The sequence below is a fragment of the Scyliorhinus torazame genome, chromosome 7, assembly GCF_047496885.1.
Source record: "Scyliorhinus torazame isolate Kashiwa2021f chromosome 7, sScyTor2.1, whole genome shotgun sequence".
In the NCBI taxonomy this organism is placed as follows: Eukaryota; Metazoa; Chordata; class Chondrichthyes; order Carcharhiniformes; family Scyliorhinidae; genus Scyliorhinus; species Scyliorhinus torazame.
In genome coordinates this window covers 21,390,033-21,398,015 of record NC_092713.1, presented here as the reverse complement: position 1 = coordinate 21,398,015, position 7,983 = coordinate 21,390,033, and the positions used below count along the sequence as shown (strand labels likewise).

General features: G+C 55.1%; 1 protein-coding gene across 4 annotated transcripts in view; it reads right to left on the bottom strand.

Moving 5' to 3' along the window:
* Nucleotides 1-3,492, bottom strand: part of zzz3 (zinc finger, ZZ-type containing 3) — a 167,523-nt gene extending 164,031 nt beyond the window's left edge. For 3 of the 4 annotated variants that reach the window (XM_072510411.1, XM_072510409.1, XM_072510413.1), the window contains exon 1: nt 3,239-3,492. The gene's annotated coding sequence lies outside the window, so the exon portion shown is untranslated. Of the gene's footprint in view, nt 1-3,232 lie in introns of all 4 variants that reach the window. The other variant, XM_072510410.1, reaches the window with a different exon arrangement.
* Between the last annotated feature and the right edge of the window lie 4,491 nt (nt 3,493-7,983).

Genomic DNA, 7,983 nt, shown 5'->3' with positions numbered 1-7,983 from the left:
TGAATGTGAGGGGGGGTGAATGTGAGGGGGGGTGAATGTGAGGGGGGGTGAATGTGAGGGGGGTGAATGTGAGGGGGGTGAATGTGAGGGGGAGGGGGTGAATGTGAGGGGGGGTGAATGTGAGGGGGGGTGAATGTGAGGGGGGGTGAATGTGAGGGGGGGTGAATGTGAGGGGGGGTGAATGTGAGGGGGGGTGAATGTGAGGGGGGGTGAATGTGAGGGGGGGTGAATGTGAGGGGGGGTGGAATGTGAGGGGGGGTGAATGTGAGGGGGGGGTGAATGTGAGGGGGGGTGAATGTGAGGGGGGGGTGGAATGTGAGGGGGGGGTGAATGTGAGGGGGGGTGAATGTGAGGGGGGGGTGAATGTGAGGGGGGGTGAATGTGAGGGGGGGTGAATGTGAGGGGGGGTGAATGTGAGGGGGGGTGAATGTGAGGGGGGTGAATGTGAGGGGGGTGAATGTGAGGGGGGGTGAATGTGAGGGGGGGTGAATGTGAGGGGGGGTGAATGTGAGGGGGGGGTGAATGTGAGGGGGGGGTGAATGTGAGGGGGGGGTGAATGTGAGGGGGGGGTGAATGTGAGGGGGGGGTTGAATGTGAGGGGGGGGGTGAATGTGAGGGGGGGGTGAATGTGAGGGGGGGTGAATGTGAGGGGGGGGTGAATGTGAGGGGGGGTGAATGTGAGGGGGGGTGAATGTGAGGGGGGGGTGAATGTGAGGGGGGGTGAATGTGAGGGGGGGTGAATGTGAGGGGGGGTGAATGTGAGGGGGGGTGAATGTGAGGGGGGGGTGAATGTGAGGGGGGGGTGAATGTCGAGGGGGGGTGAATGTGAGGGGGGGTGAATGTGAGGGGGGGTGAATGTGAGGGGGGGTGAATGTGAGGGGGGGTGAATGTGAGGGGGGGTGAATGTGAGGGGGGTTGTGAGGGGGGGTGAATGTGAGGGGGGGGTGAATGTGAGGGGGGGTGAATGTGAGGGGGGGTGAATGTGAGGGGGGGTGAATGTGAGGGGGGGTGAATGTGAGGGGGGGTGAATGTGAGGGGGGGTGAATGTGAGGGGGGGTGAATGTGAGGGGGGGTGAATGTGAGGGGGAGGGGGGTGAATGTGAGGGGGGTGGTGAATGTGAGGGGGGGTGAATGTGAGGGGGGGTGAATGTGAGGGGGGTGAATGTGAGGGGGGGTGAATGTGAGGGGGGGTGAATGTGAGGGGGGGGTGAATGTGAGGGGGGGTGAATGTGAGGGGGGGTGAATGTGAGGGGGGGTGAATCGTGAGGGGGGGTGAATGTCGAGGGGGGGTGAATGTGAGGGGGGGTGAAGTGAGGGGGGGTGAATGTGAGGGGGGGTGAATGTGAGGGGGGGTGAATGTGAGGGGGGTGAATGTGAGGGGGGGTGAATGTGAGGGGGGGTGAATGTGAGGGGGGTGAATGTGAGGGGGGGTGAATGTGAGGAGGGGGGGTGAATGTTGAGGGGGGGTGAATGTGAGGGGGGGTGAATGTGAGGGGGGGGTGAATGTGAGGGGGGGTGAATGTGAGGGGGGGTGAGATGTAGGGGGTGAATGTGAGGGGGGGGTGAATGTGAGGGGGGGGGTGAATGTGAGGGGGGGTGAATGTGAGGGGGGGTGATGGGGGGTGAATGTGAGGGGGTGTGAATGTGAGGGGTGTGAATGTGAGGGGGTGTGAATGTGAGGGGGTGTGAATGTGAGGGGGTGTGCTGGGTCTGGCAGAGGAAGGGCATGCTGTGCTTTTATGTGGGGTTGGCTTTCATTCCAGACAATCCCCCCCCCACCAAGAGGCGGGGTAGGCCTCTCGGATCCTTGGGGTCATCCCCGGCCTCGCCCTGACATTCACCCACCAACCTGTCTGCTGGGGGAGAGGAGGTTTAACCATCAACTCCAGTAAATCAATTATAATAAAATAAACCCCCCTTGCATCATTAGGGAGATTGATGAGAGATTATTTAATAAAGTGCGGGTGTTGGGGGGGGGGTATTTATTCTGGGCGATTAAATGTTCACCAACAGGATTTATTGTTTTCACCCCTGACACAACCGACGCGCCGGCCGGCCTAGAGGTGGAAGTGAAGCGTGAGGAGCAGAGCCCGCAACTCGAGCTCTCTCCAACCAACCCGCTACCTGTCCCACCCCGCTCCTCTCCCCCCAGCCTCTCCGCCCCCCCCCCCCCCGTTCCCTGGCCCCCGCCCCCGCCCCCCCCCCCCGTTCCCTGGCCCAGCCACCCCCCCCCCCCCGCTCCCTGGCCCAGCCACTCCCCCCCCACCCCGCTTCTTGGCCCAGCCCCTCCCCCCCACCCCCCTGGCCCAGCCCCTCACCCCCTGGCCCAGCCCCTCCCCTCACCCCCTGGCCCAGCCCCTCCCCCCACCCCGCTCCCTGGCCCCACCCCACTCCCTGGCCCCCTCCCCCCCACCCCGCTCCCTGGCCCCAGCCCCTCCCCGCTCCCTGGCCCAGCCCCTCCCCGCTCCCTGGCCCAGCCCCTCCCTGGCCCAGCCCCTCCCCCCTCCCTGGCCCAGCCCCTCCCCCCTCCCTGGCCCAGCCCCTCCCCCCACCCCGCTCCCTGGCCCAGCCCCTCCCCCCGGCCCAGCCCTTCCCCCACCCCGCTCCCTCCCCCCCTCCCCCCACCCTGCTCCCTGGCCAGCCCCTCCCCCCCCTTGGCCCTGCCCCTCCCCCGCTCCCTGGCCCAGCCCCTCCCCCCCACCCCGCTCCCTGGCCCAGCCCCTCCCCCCACCCCGCTCCCTGGCCCAGCCCCTCCCCCCCACCCCGCTCCCTGGCCCAGCCCCCTCCCCCCCGACCCCGCTCCCTGGCCCAGCCCCTCCCCCCCCCCGCTCCCTGGCCCAGCCCCTCCCCCCCCCCCACCCCGGCCCAGCCCCTCCCCCCCACCCCGCTCCCTGGCCCAGCCCCTCCCCCCCACCCCGGCCCAGCCACCTCCCCCCCCACCCCCGCTCCCTGGCCCAGCCCCTCCCCCCCACCCCCGCTCCCTGGCCAGCCCCTCCCCCCCACCCCGCCCGCTGGCCCAGCCCCTCCCCCCCACCCCGCTCCCTGGCCCAGCCCCTCCCCCCCACCCCGCTCCCTGGCCCAGCCCCTCCCCCCCACCCCGCTCCCTGGCCCAGCCCCTCCCCCCCACCCCGCTCCTGGCCCAGCCCCTCCCCCCCACCCCGCTCCCTGGCCCAGCCCCTCCCCCCCCACCCCACCCCACCCCGCTCGCGCTCCGCCGCCGCTCCTCCCCCACCCTCACCGCTATCGCCGCCTCAGGCTCCGCTGCCGCCACCGCCGCCGCTGCTTCATCATCCTCCGGCTGATTTTATTATTATTTTTATTTTTTCTCCCTCTCTCCAGATTTATCCTCCTGCCGTTTCTTTTTTCATTTCGTCCGATCCTTTTGGGTTTCACATGATCTCGGGCCTTCCGCCTCTCTCTCTCTCTCTCTACCTCCTCCCCTCTCGCTGACGAGGGAGCTCGGCGGCGGCCATGAATCGGGTGGGGGAGGGGTGAGCGGCACCCGTCACTTACGTCATTACGTCACTTCCGCAGCGCTCTCGGCTGCCATCTTTGTTCTGGCCATTGCCGGACTCCCAGAATCCATTGAGGCGGCGAGCCTCAGCTCAGTTCCTGCAGTGCAATAGCCACACACAGAGCATGGGTCAAACAGCACTGACTGCATGCAAGGCCAAGCATGGATGGGATGGAGGTCTCACCCACATGTCCCCCACCACCCAATGAACATTCATTTAAAAACAAAGATTGTTTTCCATGATAAAAATTAATCTCATAGAATCATAGAAGTTACAGTGCAGAAGGAGGCCATTCGGCCCATCGAGTCTGCACGGCCCTTGGAAAGAGCACCCTACCCAAGCCCCACATCTTCACCCTATCCCCGTAACCTCACCCAACCTTCACAGCAACAGGGACCCGTGTTCGATTCCCGGCTTAGGTCACTGTCTGTGCAGAGACTGCATGTTCGCCCCGTGTCTGCGTGGGTTTCCTCCGGGTGCCGTGGTTTCCTCCCACAGGCCCCGAAAGACGTGCTTGTTAGGCGAATTGGACATTCTGAATTCTCCCTCTGTGTACCTGAACAGGCGCCGGAATGTGGCGACTCGGGGATTTTCACAGTAATTTCATTGCAGTGTAATGTAAGCCTACTTGTGACAACAATAAAGATTATTGATTATTATTATCATTAGAATGCTAAGTTTTAAATGGATCACAGCAGTTTATACCAATAGTTATCCTGTGCAGCCAGCAGCTACTGCCAACCCATTAATCAGTCAAACGTGCGACAGGTCTCGTTTACGCTTGTTGGAAGCAACATATGCTAGGGACCCTTTCTCTGCAAATGGAAGGAATAGGTTCAAGCTTTGCGCTTTGAATTACAATAGAGCAGAACTTGGGGAGTTTTTGTTTCTTCCAATACCAATACCTATTGGTATGAACTGCTGTGATCCGTTTCCAATTTAGCATTATAATAATTCCTCCAATACTTCGGTTTCCTCCAGGTGCTCCAGTTTCCTCCCACAAAGTCCCCAAACACATTCTGAATTGTCCCTCTGTGTGCCTGAACAGGCACCGGAATGTGGCGACGAGGGGCTTTTCACAGTAACATCATTGCAGTGTAAATGTAAGCCTGCTTGTGACAATAAAGATTATTATTATAGATTTGATTTTGTCACCTGTACCAAAGTACAGTGAAAAGCATTGTTCTGCATAGAGTCCAGGTCCAATCAGATTGTTCCGTACATGGAAAACATAGGTCAAACAATAAATAACACAATGTAAACACATAGATAGCGGGTGAAGATACGGAGTGTCGTACTAAGTAGAGAAGATGCGTGGAGAGATCAGTTCAGTCCGTAAGAGGGCCATTCAGGAGTCTGGTAACAGCGGGGAAGAAGCTGTTTTTGGATCTGCTAGTGCATGTTCTCAGACTTATGTATCTCCTGCCCGATGGAAGAGAGGGTAACCTGGGTAGGAGGGTCTATGATTATGCTGCCCGCTTTCCCAAGGCAGCGGCAGGAATAGACAGTCAATGAATGGGAGGTGGGTTCGCGTGATGGAATGGGCTATGTTTGCGACGACTCTCTGTAGTTTCTTACGGCCTTGGGCCGAGCAGTTGTCTTACTATAACTGTGATGCAGCCAGATAGAATGCTTACAATGGTGCATCTGTAAAATATCTGTACCTCAGTCAATCAGAGTTTTAAAAAAAATTTAGAGTACCCAATTTTTTTTCCAATTAAGGGGCAATTTTAGCGTAGCCAATCCACCTACCCTGCACATCTTTTTGTGTTGTGGGGGTGAAACCCACGCAAACACGGGGAGAATGTGCAAACTCCACACAGACAGTGACCCAGAGCCAGGATCGAACCTGGGACCTCAATGCCGTGAGGCAGCAGTGCTATCCACTGCGCCACTGCGCTGCCAGCCAATCAGAGTTGACTTGCCAACCAATCAGCACCCTTCTTCTTCTGTAGTTTAAATTATTGTGATCTTTTGAAATTTGGCATTCTTGCATTTGTCCTGATAATTGCAAGGCAACATGTCTCTCTTTCCAGCAATGCCCAAAATCAATAATCATGTTAAAAATTGCCTTGCTCCTCTTAATTTAATATGCCGCGATGTTAAAATCGCACATTCATTTTAGCTTAAAATACTAGTTTTAGAAATAAATGACCTTCCTCTTAATATACCTTAATATATCCTGAGCTAATGTCTCAGGTCGATTACATTCCCATTCCAATGAAAGATTTTAACTCACTTAAAACCCATTCACTTGCACAGAGGGCTAATTAACTGTTTTTTGCTCTCCACGATTCTGCCAGAGCCGTTAAGTATTTCCAACGTTTTGTGTTTCTGTTGTAGCAACTATGGCTTTGTAGCACTCTCACATCTGAGTTTCAAGGCTCCAGATTTACGTCCCACTCCAGGGCTCGGATACAAAAATCAAAGCTGATGTTCCAGTGCAGTACTGAGGGAGTGCTGCATTTTAAGGGCTGCCCTTCATTCAGTTGCAATGTTAGACTCAGGCACCACTTGCTTGCTCAAGTGCAAGTAAAAGATTTCACTGGCACCATTTCGAAGAAAAGCAGGGGAGTTATCCCTGTTGGGCTGGCCGATATTTAGCATTCAATGAACACCACAAAAATAAATTATCCAGTCTATTTGGGCAGCACGGTAGCACAAGTGGATAGCACTGTGGCTTCACAGCGCCAGGGTCCCAGGTTTGATTCCTGCTGGGTCACTGGCTGTGCGGGGGTTTGCATGTTCTCCCCGTGTCTGCGTGGGTTTCCTCTGGGTGCTCCTGGTTTCCTCCCACAGTCCAAAGACATGCAGATTAGGTAGATTGGCCATGGTAAATTGCCCTTAGTGATCAAAAATGGTTAGGAGGGGTCATTGGGTTACGGGGATAGGGTGGAATTGAGGGCTTAAATGGGTCGGTGCAGACTCGATGGGTCGAATGGCCTCCTTTTGCACTGTATGTTCTATGTTCTATTAAGTGATTTTATTATTTTCTGAGTTACACAGTGTGGACAGGGCAAGCCTGTAAACCATTCTGCTGGCTTGCTCCTAAAAGTGCATCACCTCGCATTTGTCCGGGTTAAATTCAAATTGAATCCAATTCACGGTCTCCACAAGACTAGATCCAAACTGAGAAGAACAGGCATTACACCTGATCTCAAGCGTGATCCTAGAACAAAGAGAACAAAGAACAATACAGCAGAGTAACAGGCCCTTCGGCCCTCCAAGCCTGCGCCGATTATGTGTCCTACCTAGACTAACCGCCTGTATCCTTCTATACCCCATCTGTTCATGTGCCTATCCAGATAAGTCTTTTAAAAATAAATTTAGAGTACCTGTTATGGGCAAGGCGTTTTCAGAACCCCAAATTGTATCATGGAGTTCAACCAACCTCTCCCTTTAATGTATTTGTTGCTTTTCCTAGCACACCGCTTTTTCCTTAGGTGTGGGATTACAATTATAGACATGTGGGTTTTTAAACACAAAACAATGTTTATTCCATGAACTCAACTTAACATCTTAAATAAACATTCCATGATAAAAATTAATCTCATAGAATCATAGAAGTTACAGTGCAGAAGGAGGCCATTCGGCCCATCGAGTCTGCACCGGCCCTTGGAAAGAGCACCCTACCCAAGCCCACATCTTCACCCTATCCCCGTAACCTCACCCAACCTTCACAGCAACAGGGACCCGTGTTCGATTCCCGGCTTAGGTCACTGTCTGTGCAGAGACTGCATGTTCGCCCCGTGTCTGCGTGGGTTTCCTCCGGGTGCCGTGGTTTCCTCCCACAGGCCCCGAAAGACGTGCTTGTTAGGCGAATTGGACATTCTGAATTCTCCCTCTGTGTACCTGAACAGGCGCCGGAATGTGGCGACTCGGGGATTTTCACAGTAATTTCATTGCAGTGTAATGTAAGCCTACTTGTGACAACAATAAAGATTATTGATTATTATTATCATTAGAATGCTAAGTTTTAAATGGATCACAGCAGTTTATACCAATAGTTATCCTGTGCAGCCAGCAGCTACTGCCAACCCATTAATCAGTCAAACGTGCGACAGGTCTCGTTTACGCTTGTTGGAAGCAACATATGCTAGGGACCCTTTCTCTGCAAATGGAAGGAATAGGTTCAAGCTTTGCGCTTTGAATTACAATAGAGCAGAACTTGGGGAGTTTTTGTTTCTTCCAATACCAATACCTATTGGTATGAACTGCTGTGATCCGTTTCCAATTTAGCATTATAATAATTCCTCCAATACTTCGGTTTCCTCCAGGTGCTCCAGTTTCCTCCCACAAAGTCCCCAAACACATTCTGAATTGTCCCTCTGTGTGCCTGAACAGGCACCGGAATGTGGCGACGAGGGGCTTTTCACAGTAACATCATTGCAGTGTAAATGTAAGCCTGCTTGTGACAATAAAGATTATTATTATAGATTTGATTTTGTCACCTGTACCAAAGTACAGT